Raw genomic sequence first — 14,309 nt, 5'->3', positions numbered from 1 at the left:
TCTACGTGGTTCCTAAGTTTTGGTTAACAAAGAAACACAATTTCAGAGAATGGAGTGTATACCTAAAAATTTATCCAGAGAGCCACCAGGTCAAGAAGGCAGTTCTCTGATAAATTGGCTTCAGAACACCTTAGCCACACATGCTTAAAAGTAGTCTGCGTGGCTGTAGGAATTCCTATTACTGTCAAAATTCCCTTTTCATTTTCTAATTTAATGTGATTCTCGCTGTATTGTTGATGGGAGTATAGTCATATATAAGCCTTCTTATAAAAAATGTGAAAAATCTAGAAGAGCACAAATAAAATTAAAATGCATTGCTTATAATTCATTCAACAAATCTTAAGATTACTGAATAATTGTTTAATGTTCCTTCAGTAGGCAGGCACTTGGATAAACTGCTAGTGGGAATAATAATTGGCTTAACATTTCTAGATGGCCATTTAAAAACATCAAAAGCTCTAAAAATACACATAGCCTTTGACCCAACAATTCTATTCTTAGGAAATTTAACAAAATAATTAAAATAGGCTCAATTTTTCATTATGAGAACGTTCACTAAAATAATGAGTAAAATAATCCAAACCTGGAAGGGAAAATATTAGTGCCTAAACTGATTGATTAAATTGTGGATACCGGCGCCTGGGTGGCTCAGTTGGTTAATCGACTGCCTTCGGCTCAGGTCACGATCCTGGAGTCCCGGGATCGAGTCCCGCATCAGGCTCCCTGCTCAGTGGGGAGTCTGCTTCTCCCTCTGACCCTCTCCCCTCTCATGCTCTCTATCTCATTCTCTCTCTCAAATAAATAAAAAATCTTTTAAAAAAATAAATAATTAAATAAATAAATTGTGGATACATTCTGGGGCGTCTGGGTGGTTCAGTCTGTTAAGCATCCGACTCTTGATTTCTGCTCAGGTCATGATCTCAGGGTCGTGAGATCAAGCCCCTCGTCAGGCTCCACACTGGGCATGGAGCCTGCTTAGGATCCTTTGGCTCTCTCCCAGGGGCGCCTGGGTGGCTCAGCCAGTTAAATGTCTGCCTTCGGCCCAGGTCATGATCCCTGGGTGCTGGGATTGAGCACCTCATTGGGCTCCCTGCTCAGCGGGGAGTCTGCTGCTCCCTCTGCCACTCCTCTCCGCTCGTGCTCTCGTGCGCACCCTCTCTCTCTCTTAAATAAAATCTTTTAAAAAAATTCTCTCTCTCCCTCTGCTCCCCCCAACCCCCCTCTCCCAGCTCTCACGTGGTCTCTCTCCAAAAAAAAAAAAAAAAAAAAATTGTGGCTACGTTCTTAGAATATTGTGGGGATTTTAAAACTGGTAACAGAACTGGTAACTCACTGACAAGGAAGGAAATGTGCTGCATGTATCCCTGAGTGGAGGAAAAGGCAGGTTACAAAACACACGTGATATCCCATTACAGTGTGTACATACACACATAGAAAATGGAAGGACGATGCTGAAGTGTTTTTAGATTTTGTGATTACCTCCAGATGACAGGATTATGACTTTTGGCTCTTATTTTTCTACAGTGTGTGTATCATTTTAAAGATTTTGGTTTTTTTTTAAGTAACCTCCACATCCAATGCAGGACTCAAACTAACAAACCCAAGATCAAGAATCGCATGATCTACAGACTGAGCCAGCCAGGTGCCCCTATTTTTAAACCTTAAGTCATTGCCTGTGGATAATGTAAAGTAAATACACAGGCAAGACAAACTAGAAGGAGAAAGTACAGCACTCACATCCCTGTGACGAGATGCTTAGCTTCTCATTTCCAAGGCTCCCCGCTCAGCAGAAGCTGAGTAACTCAAGAAACGAAAGGTGTGGTCAGAAGACAGGCACTCTCAATGTTCTGCAAACTTACTGTGCTCAGGGACTCCTGATTTTCCTGTATTTCCTCAGAGCCCTGTATTCTAACTACTTCTAAAGGCTGTTGTGTTTTGGGTTTTTTTTTTCCTTTTTTAAGATTTTATTTATTTGAGAGAAAGAGAGTGAGCGAGAGAGAAAGAGCAGAAGTGGGGCGGGGGGGGGAGGCTGAGGCAGAGGGAGAAGCAGACTCCCTGCTGAGCAGGGAGCCCGATGTGGGGCTTGATGGTTAAGGCAGATGCTTAACCAACTGAGCCACCCAGGTGCCCCTAAAGGCCGTTTTTACCTAAAAACAGTAGTGTACTTCTTCACATTATTCTAGGTCATCAAATTCTTTATTTAAAAGAAATGAAAAATATTCACTGGACCCTAAAAAAGGGGAGCATTGAGAAATGTAGAGTTCTTGAATCAGTATATTGTACACCTGAAATTAATATAACACTTTTAACTATACTGGAATTAAAATTAAAAAGTTATTCAATGGACCCTAAACTTCAATGTACTATAATTTATAATCTAAAATTATATTTTATATATATAAAATATAAAATATATATTTAAATTATATATAAACATAAATATTAATTCATTACAATTATAATCTAATATATTTAAAATTATAAGCTACAAAACATTTATGATTCTTGGGTAAAATAGAAAACTAGTTTAAAAAATTTATATAGGGGCGCCTGGGTGGCTCAGTTGGTTAAGCGACTGCCTTCGGGTCAGGTCATGATCCTGGAGTCCCGGGATCGAGTCCCACATCGGGCTCCCCGCTCAGCAGGGAGTCTGCTTCTCCCTCTGACCCTCTTCCCTCTTGTGCTCTCTATCTCTCATTCTCTCTCTCTCAAATAAATAAATAAAATCTTTAAAAAAAAAAAATAAAAAAATAAAAAAATAAAAAAAAATAAAAAATTTATATATACAGGGCGCCTGGGTGGCTCAGTTGGTTAAGCGACTGCCTTCGGGTCAGGTCATGATCCTGGAGTCCCAGGATCGAGTCCCACGTCGGGCTCCCTGCTCAGCAGGGAGTCTGCTTCTCCCTCTGACCCTCTTCCCTCTCGTGCTCTCTATCTCTCATTCTCTCTCTCTCTCAAATAAATAAAAAATCTTTTAAAAAAATAAATAAATAAAAAATAAAAAATTTATATATACAAAAATTTATATAAACTTAAAGTACATTAAAATTTTTTTTCTTCTCAAGCCAGGGAATAAATGAAAAAACATCTAAAAATACTGCCTATCAATTTACTTATTGAACTGGTTCAGAAACATTTTCCAGGAAATGGGAAACTTCTCAATTTGACAGGAAAAGAAAAAAATGAAAGGGAAGCTGAAAGAAGTATCATTTGGTGATGAGTACATGCTATTATGCAGCCCATGAACAGAAGTGGCTTATGTTATGAAATACCCCAAACTCCAAAAGCTTACAACTTGAAAACATATTACTCAGTGGTACAGAACAACAATGTGGACCTTGAGCTGTACCACCCAACACTAGAGCCACCAGCCCCACGTGACTACCGAGAGCTTGAAATGTGGTCAGCTGGAAATGTGCTGGTAAGTATAAAATACACACAATACTCCAAAGACTTACTATGGGGGGGAAAAAAGCAAAATATCTCATCAATAATATTATACTGATTGTTTGAAATGATAATCTTTTTATATATTAGGTTATAAAACACATTACTAAATTAGTTGTACCTGCTTCTTTTTGTTTTAACTTAATCTAGCTACTAGAAAATCACATAGCACTGGTCTAAAGAAAGCAGATACCAGGAAAAGAGAAAAGTTATGCAGAGTACACAACCATGGTAATCATGATCAGACTGCATCAAGAGAGTATGTTCCAATACTTAAGATTTTTACAAAACACACACGCACATAACACAGGCACGGCCACGTACCCTAATCAAGCCATCAGAGCAAACCCTGTATTACTGTTACACCGTCAGCTCGGCAGCCTGCACTCTGATAGAGGGAACAGGTGCCATAACCTAATTTCTCACACTCACAGCCCTGGAAGGCGGGAGCGGCCAGATGTGAGAAAGGCCAAAGCAGAAATCTGATGCTCACAACAAGCACAAGCTGAAAGGTCCTCAGGGGGCCAGGGGCTCTTGCACTGGAAGCTCAGGACCAGCACAAGAAACCTAAATAAAACAAACAAGGTCCATCCAAGGGTCTCAAATCCAGAGGGGCTTTGTAACTACTGAATTGCAAGATCTGGTTTTGTATGACAAAGCTAAAACAAAATAATAACTTGTATTTTTGTAAAAAAAAAAAAAAAATTAGAAGGAATGGGACAAATTTATTGATGAGACTTTTCCATACCAAACAGAAAGTCAGCCAAGGACTTAGGCAATTTATCAACAGCTGGTCTTAATCCAACACTAACACACTGATTTTATAACACATCCCACTGAAAAGGCCAGCACTCACCTAATGTGCTTGGAGTCCCTTCATAGTAACTGTTCCATAGTAACCATCGTCCTTCCTTACCTTCTTATGCAAGCTCCCTGATCATCATCAGTGTTTACATAGGTTTTTGAAAGTACCCATTTTTTCCAGTAAATATTTAATTCTCTTGTTGCTACTGATCAAACTATCAACAATGAGCATTTTATATAACATGTTTAGTTATGAGAAAGTGGGACACTGACGTCAAGAGCACGCAGTCTATAAACCAAAGACACCAGAATTACCAGACACAGCCTCTCGGAAATCAGCCACCAATAAAACACAGTTCCTCGTAGCTCAAAGTCTTTAATCCAGTTTCTATCCGAGTCCCTCCACATCTACAGATCAACTTGTAAAATGTGCCTGCAATCAGACCGGGGCACATGGTCAGCAGGCTCCTGGCACTGGGCAGAGCTGGTGTTCTCTGCTAGGAATACCCAGACAGTGAACTATCACCTGTATGCTCCTGGTCACACACTAACTGGCAAGCCTTCTCTTTTCTCAGCTCTGTAAACTTCCTATTTAGGATCTGTACTGGGGTGGGGGAGAGGGGGAGTTAAACTAACCATTTGGCTAGTTTCCTAAACTGCCCCAAGTCTCAGCGGCATTGATGGAAATGGATTACGTGTGAAGCCGTCTGCCATTTCAGTGGACTGGGACAAGGAGTGAATTATAGAGACATGATAATTATCAAACTGGGCACGAGCACTCAGAGAAAGGATCTCAAAAGGGCCCGAAATGGTCAGAAATGAATTTGGGGAAGTGGGGCTTGGGGTGAGGTCAGGCTTGGATAACAGAACGTTCTGAGCGGTAGACCACCATGGAGACCAAGGTAGGCAGAAGTATGGCAAGTCTCTAGGCCATGAAACCAGCTTAGCCACAGCATACAATGGGAGGTGGAGGACAAAAACCCCTTGCAGGGTCAAGGGAGTCCAAGGTAAATGCAACACAGTTTTATGAAACATGAGTTCCTAGCCAGGTAAGGAGAACAGAATCAGTCCACCACTGAAAAATCTCAAGATGGAAGGTCAAGAAGCTACTGTGTTAATCCAAGTGTAAGGATCCTGGCAACTGGGATGGCGGAAGGCACAGTGAGAAAAAGGAACAGAGGGAGGGATTTGAAAGAGAACAACAACAAAAATCAATCAAAGATTTGGTGTCAAAAAGGACCTCTAAAAAAAGAACAAGAGTACCTCCCTTAAATAAGGAAACGGGCTTGACAAGGCAAGCAATGAACAAAGTCTGGACATGCTGAATTTGATCCGGGGGTGACAGTACACCTGACAAGCGCCCACCGAAGACCAGATATCTGAGAGAGAAGCTCTGTGCACAAACCGAGACAGAGAGGTGCGGACTGAAATATAAAGACAGTAACTCAAACTCTGAGAGCTGAGAAACCATGTAGTTTGCAGGTATCCCCAGACAGAACAGTCTTCCCCTCACCTCCCTTGTGGTTAATAAATATTACTTTTAAGAATGGATTACATATAATTTGACACCAGCTTAAGAAAAAAAAAAAAAAAAGCTGCACACAAAAAAAGTCAAAGAAATCCACAAATCTTCACAGTGGTGTCACTAGGTGGTAGGATCAAGGATCTTCCTCTTAAATTCTTGGAGTTTCCGTGGGTTTTTTTTGTTGTTTTTGTTTGTTTTTTAAGAAGTATAGATTTTCTATTAGAAAATGAAAAATTTTTTTAAATGATCCCCTTTCAGCATTTGTGAAAGCTCTTATAATTGTGACTTTTACTGTTTGTAAATTAAAAGTAAAATAAAAGTACCACTGACATAACATTCTATACCTATCACACTGAATAAGTTAGTTTTGACATGACAACCTGTTTGAGAGAATGTTTATTAATAGGAGTGTAAACTCTTGCAGCTTCCCTACAGGACAATTTGTCAAAATTTAAAAAACTAAAAAATCTTAAGCACTATACCCAACAATTGTACTGCTAGAAACTTACTTATGGGTATTCTCCCTAAAATACATACAAAAAATTTCATTGCAGTATTGTTTGTAATAGCAAAAAATTTAAAATAACCAAAATGCCCATCAAGCTTTGGGATGAGAGAGGGTGGGGGACCGGGAATGCAATGTAATAATATCAGTAATAATGAGGAATGCTTGAAAAAGAGAGAAGAGGTCTTCAATCTTTACCCCCAGGGTTCAGACCTGGGACCCCAGACAAGGAGCCTCAATTGGCAATCAGTACTCAAATTTTTACTGATAAAAAAAGTCAAAAGCATATAAAGGAAAATGAAAATATTTACTTCCTACCTTGTTATTACCTGTAAATGGCAAGACTTTGCCTATTTTCTACTTTAATCTGCTTACAAGGAATTTGGCCTAAAGCAGTCCATTACCTTATCATTAGCATTAATGGAACAATTAATTATTCCCAAGATTGCATTTAGACTGTTGGTGACAGGTGCAAAGGACAAGGTCAAGCACAAATGAATTCTAACACTAAAGGGCTGTCAGCACAACTGCACGGTGAAATGCAGAACGAAAAAGACTGGGTTTCAGACGCACCTAAATGCCGCACCGTGGACCTGTCCATATGCTTTCCGTTACAAGCCGCTGAGCTACATTTCCTCGTGCTGCTGAGGTCCAAGCTCGAAACCACAGGGGGATCCCGGTTGGCAGAGTCAAGACCTAGCTAGAGAAAAACAGATGGTAAATAAAAATGGAGTAATAATGAACCTACCAGGAGGCACTCCACATGAACAGAGAAGCCTACTTCTCACTCAGCTGTGCCCAATCCTAGAACTTGCTCTGTGACGACTTCATTCTTGAGGAGCATCTAGGAGGCCCCAGCCAGCCCCTGGGCAGAATCACACATGGCACCCTCATTCCCTTCAAAATCGGCTCTTAATCTGCACTGAATATTTTGGAAGATGGTATTTTAGAATACCTGGGAAAAGCAATTTTGTACTTAACTGGGGTTTCTTCCTTGATAATCTTTTAAACTCCATATTCCCTAGCGTAAGACCTCAATTTACCCAAAAAAAAATTTAAAGATTTTATTTATTTGACAGAGAGAGAGAGAGAGCACAAGCAGGGGGAGTGGCAGGCAGAGGGAGAAGCAGACTCCCCGCTGAGCAGGGAGCCCAATGCGGGACCCAATCCCAGGACCCCAGGACCATGACCTGAGCCAAAGGCAGACAGACGCCCAACCGACTGAGCCACCCAGGCACCAAAAAAAAAAAAAAATCTTTTTACAGACTTCTCTAGTGCTCACTACGTGCCAGGCACTGTACTAAGTACCTCTTAAAATTTTTTTAAGATTTTATTTATTTATTTGAGAGAGAGAGCAAGGTCAAAGAGCAGGAGAGAAGCAGTCGGGGAGGGAGAGAGACAAGAAGATTCTACCGAGCACAGAGTCCCACATAGGGCTCAATCCCACAACCCTGAGCCATGACCTGAGCCGAAACCAAGAGTCAGATGCTCAACTGACTGAGCCACCCAGAAGCCCCATTACCTGTTAAAATTAATAAAGGGAAACGTCACTAATGTGGAGTGGAGAAGAAAGTAGGGAAGGCTATAAGGGGAAGCCGGAGGGGGAGCGAGTCCACTCAATTACAGGAAGAATTGTCAATTATAGATCCTAACAGGAGAATCTCAATAGGAAACAATCATCAATGATAGGCCCCAAAAGGGAAAGATGTACATTGCAGCTCCTACAAGAAATCTGCTACCCTTGCCAACTCAGCCAATGACAAGCCACCATCACCCTGAACTAGTGTCTTCCTCCAATAGGCTTTGCCTCAAAGCCACCCCTCCTAACTTCTTCCTTCTCCATAAAATCACCTTCCTCTCTGTTGGACTTGCCTATGGTGTGGCCATGGCTTAATGCCCCAAATAAACTCATTTTTGCTGGTAAAAACTTATTTTTAAGGTTAACATTATTTGGTGATTAGAAGGGGGATCCAGAAGACTGCCAACAACTCCAAGGCTGGTGAGCAAATAGGTACCCATACCCACAGAGCTACCTGAGCTCACTGCTTTCTCATCAAACCTAGAATTTGAAGGTAATTTTTCTCCTGGATTTTGGGCTCTGTGTTTTAAGCTCTCCAAGAATTATTTGGGACCTGTTTTAAGGCTTTGTCCTTTATAAGAAGCTCATTTGGCCTTTGGTCCAACTCCTATTATGAACCAGGCTACTCCTATTGAAACTGTGCTAGCCTTTCACCCAACTTCCTGGGAACAAGGCTGTGCCTACTGGAACAGAGCTGGCCTTTGCTCGGATTCCTTTTAGAACCAGGCTGTTCATACTGTTTAGGAATTTTTCTTTCTTGCTCTAGAAAAAAAACAAAACCCTAAGAAATGAGATCCCAGTCATCAAAATGTTTTGAAAGTGCCCCCACTTCTGGGACCCTAGCCAGGTTTATGTTTAAAAACTGTGGTCCCAGGCGCCTGGGTGGCTCAGATGGTTGGGCATCTGCCTTCGGCTCGGGTAGTGATCCCGGGGTCCTAGGATCGAGTCCGCATCGGGCTCCCTGCTCGGAAGAGGGCCTGCTTCTTCCTCTCCCTCTGCTGCTCCCCTGCTTGTGCTCTTTCACTCTGTCAAATAAATAAATAAAAATCTTAAAAAAAAAAATAAAACAATGAAAACTGTGGTCCCTCTTCATGCACAAAGTAACTTAGAACTCCAATGGCCATTACAGGGAATGTGCCATATCCCCAAACTTACTCTTCTCAAAAATTAATTGGACAGCCATGGCTCTAAAATTGTCAAAACTGAATGGGATGCCTACTTTGGGATTTTGAAGCTTTTCAAACATTATCAGGAATCTAAAATTGCCTGTCTGCAAAATACAATTTCTAGACTAACAGAGGCAAACAAAGGGAGAAAAGGGCTTCTGAGGCCTTTTTCCTTCCTGTCTTCTATGTCTCAGGATGTGCAGCAGCTGTCTTGCGTTCAGTCCTGAACTTCCCTTTTCCTCTGAAACTCTCCCCACTCCCTCCTTTCCTGAACATAATAAAAACTGCCCCTTTAAAGTTAAGTCTTCTGAGGATCCAAATAAACCCCAAATCTCTTATGTTCCCTGGACCAAGGCCAGACTGTGAGCCAGAGTTGAAGAGTTTCCTAAAGTGACTCAGAACTCACAATTACTAAAGAATTTAACATAGTTATTCTAACTTACCACCCCCGGTTTCTCAGATTTGTATCAGTCAGGCCATGTGCTTGTTGGTGAGGACCAGGCCAAATGCTGGATGAAACTAGCCCCATGAGAACATCCTAAAAGATTTAGAGACACAAACCCCTAAAACTCTGGCAAGATTCTAGAATGCTCACTGGAAATCTCCACCGGGCAGTTACAGTAGCTTTTCCTAAGCCTGCTGATTGGAACAAAATTCAGGCTTGCACACAAAATCCTGATGAACCTGGTCACAACTCCTATAACCAACTCCAAACCGTCTTTAAAGATTCTGGGCTTCCATGAGAGGCTGAATCCACCTGGGTAGCCTTTAACTCTACATTTACTAACAGGCAGAACCAGGATCTTTTAGTTGAAGGACCAGCATGGAATGGGAAACTCAGTCCACTCCAGAGTTCGCTAGCTTGGCAAACCAGCTCACTCACACCCAGCAGGGTCACCTGAAAGAACGAACCAAAATTCTCAATTTTCAACTCTGGCAAATGAAGGCCCCTAAACAGACCCAAACCCCCCGGTTTCTGTTATTGGTGCAAAGGACCTGGGCACTGGAAAAAAGACTGTTACACACTTAAGCATTCCAGAAGCCTTCAGCCCCCTAGCCAGCCTTTCTAGGGTCCTCCTAATTCCCAGTGATGGGGCTCCAACGACCGACAGGGACTCTTCCCAGTCCCCCCTCTTAATTGGCTTGGAGAAACCACTCTCCAGACTGAGAATCAATCTCTTTGTCTAACTGACCGTAGAGCTACATTCTCGGAGCTCAGCACCACTCCTGGAAAGCAGGCCCTGCAGGCGTCAGAACATGAAAACAGCTCCAATAGTGGGGGGTCTCTCATAAACCTCAACAGGTTCCTGTCTCTGCCCCTATTCCCTTTGGTTTAGGCCCTTTGAGAGATTCCCACCCTTTAGTTTCTCTACCCCATTCATTGACTGGGCCAAGATTTCTTAGAAAAGTATCATGCCAGAATTTCTCCCAAAAGAAGGAAATCATTCTAGAATCAAAATTGCCAACCAGGTGGATTCAATGACCCTTCAACATCTTCTATTTGCTCCATCTCTGATGGCACGATGGGGGAGTCTGGGGACACTGCTCATTTGTCCTCATCGGGTCAGCTACCACCCTCTTTATGGGCAGATTCCTCAACTGATATTGGCAGAATTCACAGCGCGCCTCCCATCAAGATTCAAACCGATCCCTCACCACCTCTCCCCAGAACGAATACGCTATTAATAAAGAAGCCCTTTAAGGCATCAAGCCCGTAATAGGAGACCACGGGACTCAGGGCCTTATCATTCCCTGCACTAGTCCCTGGGAGCCCCTATTTTACCTGTGAGAAGACCCAGTGGGGCCAAGGATGGAGGTTAGTCCAGGACCTCGGAGCAATAAGTAACATTATCCCTGGGCACCCTGTTGTTCCTAACCCCCATACACTGACACTGAAAGCAAATCCTTCTCCACTGTAATTGTTCTACATAGTGCACTTTTGGTATTCCAGTTCATAAGGATAGCCCGTATCTTCTTGCTTTCACTTGGGAAGAACAGTAATAAACCTGGACAATAATGTCCCAGGTTACTCTTTACAAACCTTAAAAGCTGATATGGAGGATATAAAGTTTTCTGCAGGCTCCTGTTGGTTACAATATGTGTATGTTCTGCTTCTCTTCTCCCTTTCTCCAACCTCTTCACAGGAGACAGCATTCACCTGCTAAAACTTGTGGCCTTAAAAGGACATAAAGTTTTCAAGGAAAAATTGCAGCTTGCACAAACTCAGGTTCATCTTAGGGCACCTGATCTCAGAACAAGGACTACATTTAGATGCAGGTAGGTTTCATGGCATCCTGAACCTCCCAAAACTTAAAACTAAGTGCCAATTATGAAGTTTTCTTGGACTGGCTGTCTACTGTCAAAACTGAGATTCCAAACTTCTCTCTTACAGCTCAACCATTGTATGCTTCACTTAAAAATGACAAACCTGACCCTGTCATTCAGAAAGATCGAAAAGACCAAGCTTTGGAGACTTTAAAGAAAAGCCTAATAAAGCCTCCTGCCCTCGCACATTCTAATTATCAACTTTCCTTTTCCTCGCTGTTTGTGAGAAGGAAGAAAATGCCTGGAGTACTTGCTTGCCCCAAAATATGGGGGACCATCACTGACCCATCGGGTAGGAGAGCCAACCACTGGAGCCTGTGGCCAGGGATGTCCCTTCTGCCCCCACCTCTGAGCCATTCCTGTCACTGCCCTTCTGGTTAAGGCCAGTGAAGAAAGAGTCACAGGACTCCCTCTAACCAAGCTCATGCTGCATGCAGAAGCCCCCCACAAATTCTCACCACACTCAACACCTCAGTCAGCTGCCTCCCCTCCTAGGAGATCCCCCTGCTAACTGCTCCTCACAGAACTCCTTCTCACTGCAATAACCTTAATCAAGCCGCTATTCTTCTCTCCTCCTTCATGGAGGAGACCACTCACAACTGCTTAAGACCGACAGATCACCTCCTGACTCCCTGTGACAATTCCTAGGAAACTCCTCTAACCAAGGCAGATTTTTCATGTTTTACTGATGGTGCTTATTTAAAGGATGAAAATGACAAATATTGTGCTGGGAATGCTAGTGCAGAAGTGACTGAGGCAGGGAGCCTGGGTGGCTCACTTGGTTGGGCGACTGCCTTCGGCTCAGGTCATGATCCTGGAGTCCCGGGATCGAGTCCCACATCGGGCTCCTTGCTCAGCGGGGAGTCTGCTTCTCCCTCGGACCCTCTTCCCTCTCATGCTCTCTGTCTCTCATTCTCTCTCTCTCAAATAAATAAATAAAATCTTTAAAAAAAAAAAAAAGAAGTGACTGAGGCAGCACTTCTATACCTTTAGCTACTTGAGCCCAATAAGGCTGAGTTACATGCCCTTGGTCAAGCTTGTACCTTGGCCAAAGGTAAAACCACAAACATTTACACCCGTAGCTGGTATGTCTTTGGGTAGCTCAGAACTCTGGAATGTTATGGCAACAATGTGGTGCCCTTACCTCCAAAGGGGATAAAATTAAAAATGGTTCCTAGGGGGATAAAGAAGATGTGGTATATATACACAATGGAATGTTATGCAGCCATCAAAAGGAATGAGATCTTGCCATTTGCAACAACGTGGATGGAACTGGAGGGTGTTATGCTGAGGGAAATAAGTCAATCAGAGAAAGACATGTATCATATGACCTCACTGATATGAGGAATTCTTAATCTCAGGAAACAAACTGAGGGTTGCTGGAGTGGTGGGGGGGTGGGAGGGATGGGGTGGCTGGGTGATAGACATTGGGTAGGGTATGTGCTATGGTGAGCGCTGTGAATTGTGCAAGACTGTTGAATCACAGATCTGTACTTCTGAAACAAATAATGCAACATATGTTAAGAAAAAAGAAAAAGAAGAAGATAGCAGGAGGGGAAGAATGAAGGGGAGTAAATCGGAGGGGGAGACGAACCATGAGAGACAATGGACTCTGAAAAACAAACTGAGGGTTCTAGAGAGGAGGGGGGATGGGTTAGCCTGCTGATGGGTATTAAAGAGGGCACATTCTGCGTGGAGCACTGGGTGTTATGCACAAACAATGAATCATGGAACACTACATCAAAAACTAATGATGTAATGTATGGTGATTAACATAATAAAAAATTAAAAATAAATAAATAAAAAATAAAAATGGCTCCTAGGGTCAAGATTCATTAAATGCCATACTTTTGCGAGCTGCTCTTTTATTAAGGTTCCTGGGCATTCCAGACTCGACTCTCCAGAGGCCAAAGGAAACCACCTGATACTTCCCCCAAAACACGCCTCTCAAAGAAATCAAGAGCCAAACCTCTGTCACAGGCCAAAGGGATGTTCTAAATGAGGATTCTGAAAAACTGACTAGAGACACCTGATAACTGGCCCCCAGAAAGGGAAAAACAATATTGGAAATCTAATCATTGTTGGTTGGATTAAAAAAAAAAAAACAAAAAAAAAAACTGTGGTTTGGACCAAATAATCTGGCCCAATTCATGAAACCAATACGGTGGGGAAATAGAAATAAAGCCGCAAAAAGTGCCTACCCTCGCTTGCCCCACGTGTCCGAACACAATGCAGAAAAACACGCTCACACTGCTCACCTGAAATTACCTAAGGGGCCATTCGCGGTTTGGCAAATGGATTTCATATAGCTACCCTCATCTCATGGATTTAAATATGTTTTAGTCATGGTTTGTAGGTTTTCTCCCTGGGCCAATGCTCTCTCTTGTAGACAGACCACTGCTGCTTCTGTAGCTAAAATTCTATTAGGAAAAAAAAAATTCCCAATGTGGAGAAACCCTCTTTAAAAGTCATAGTAATCAAGGAACCCACTTTACCAAGCAGGTACTTCAGCAAGTCTGTGCTGCACCGCCAGTTTTACAACACTTCCATCCTCAATCCTCAGGTTAGTCCAATGTACTAAGGGCACTATTAAGATTCAACTGGAAAAATTTGCAGAGATCTCCCATATTATCTTGGCCTAAAAGCATTGCCTTGATACTTCTAAACTCAGCTCCACCCCTCTGGAACTCAGGTTTTTACCCTTTGAAATAATCTGAGAACATCCAACGCACTTGGCTCCTGCCTTCTTTGACCCATGGTTGATAAAGATATACTTGAATATTGTAAGCCTAGCTGCTCCTATTGAGAATAACCAGGCTTTGGTAGAGCAATCTTTTCACCATGCACTCTTCAGAGATGAAAACTTAAGAATCACACCTTGCAACTGGAGATTTCATCTACGATAAAAGACACCTCTGGAAAAACTCTCTTCAACGTCGCTGGAAAGGCCCCTCTTAG

The 14,309-nt window shown here is 42.5% G+C and overlaps 1 protein-coding gene across 5 annotated transcripts in view; it reads right to left on the bottom strand.

The window, feature by feature from the left end:
* The window catches only part of SLC23A2 (solute carrier family 23 member 2), a 136,487-nt gene that overhangs the window by 101,925 nt on the left and 20,253 nt on the right, over positions 1–14,309 (bottom strand). For 2 of the 5 annotated variants that reach the window (XM_028118656.2, XM_028118657.2), the window contains exon 2: positions 6,855–6,981. The exons of 1 other annotated variant lie outside the window; for it this stretch is intronic. The gene's annotated coding sequence lies outside the window, so the exon portion shown is untranslated. The remainder of the gene's footprint in view (positions 1–6,854; positions 6,982–14,309) is intronic. 2 more of the 5 variants (XM_028118659.2, XM_028118658.2) reach the window with 1 other exon arrangement.

This window comes from Eumetopias jubatus, unplaced genomic scaffold, assembly GCF_037043125.1.
Source record: "Eumetopias jubatus isolate StellerSeaLion01/CBP00866 unplaced genomic scaffold, mEumJub1_p1.0 scaffold_9, whole genome shotgun sequence".
NCBI classification, from domain to species: Eukaryota; Metazoa; Chordata; class Mammalia; order Carnivora; family Otariidae; genus Eumetopias; species Eumetopias jubatus.
The sequence above is the reverse complement of the archived record's forward strand: the minus strand, read 5'-3'. Positions and strand labels throughout refer to the sequence as shown.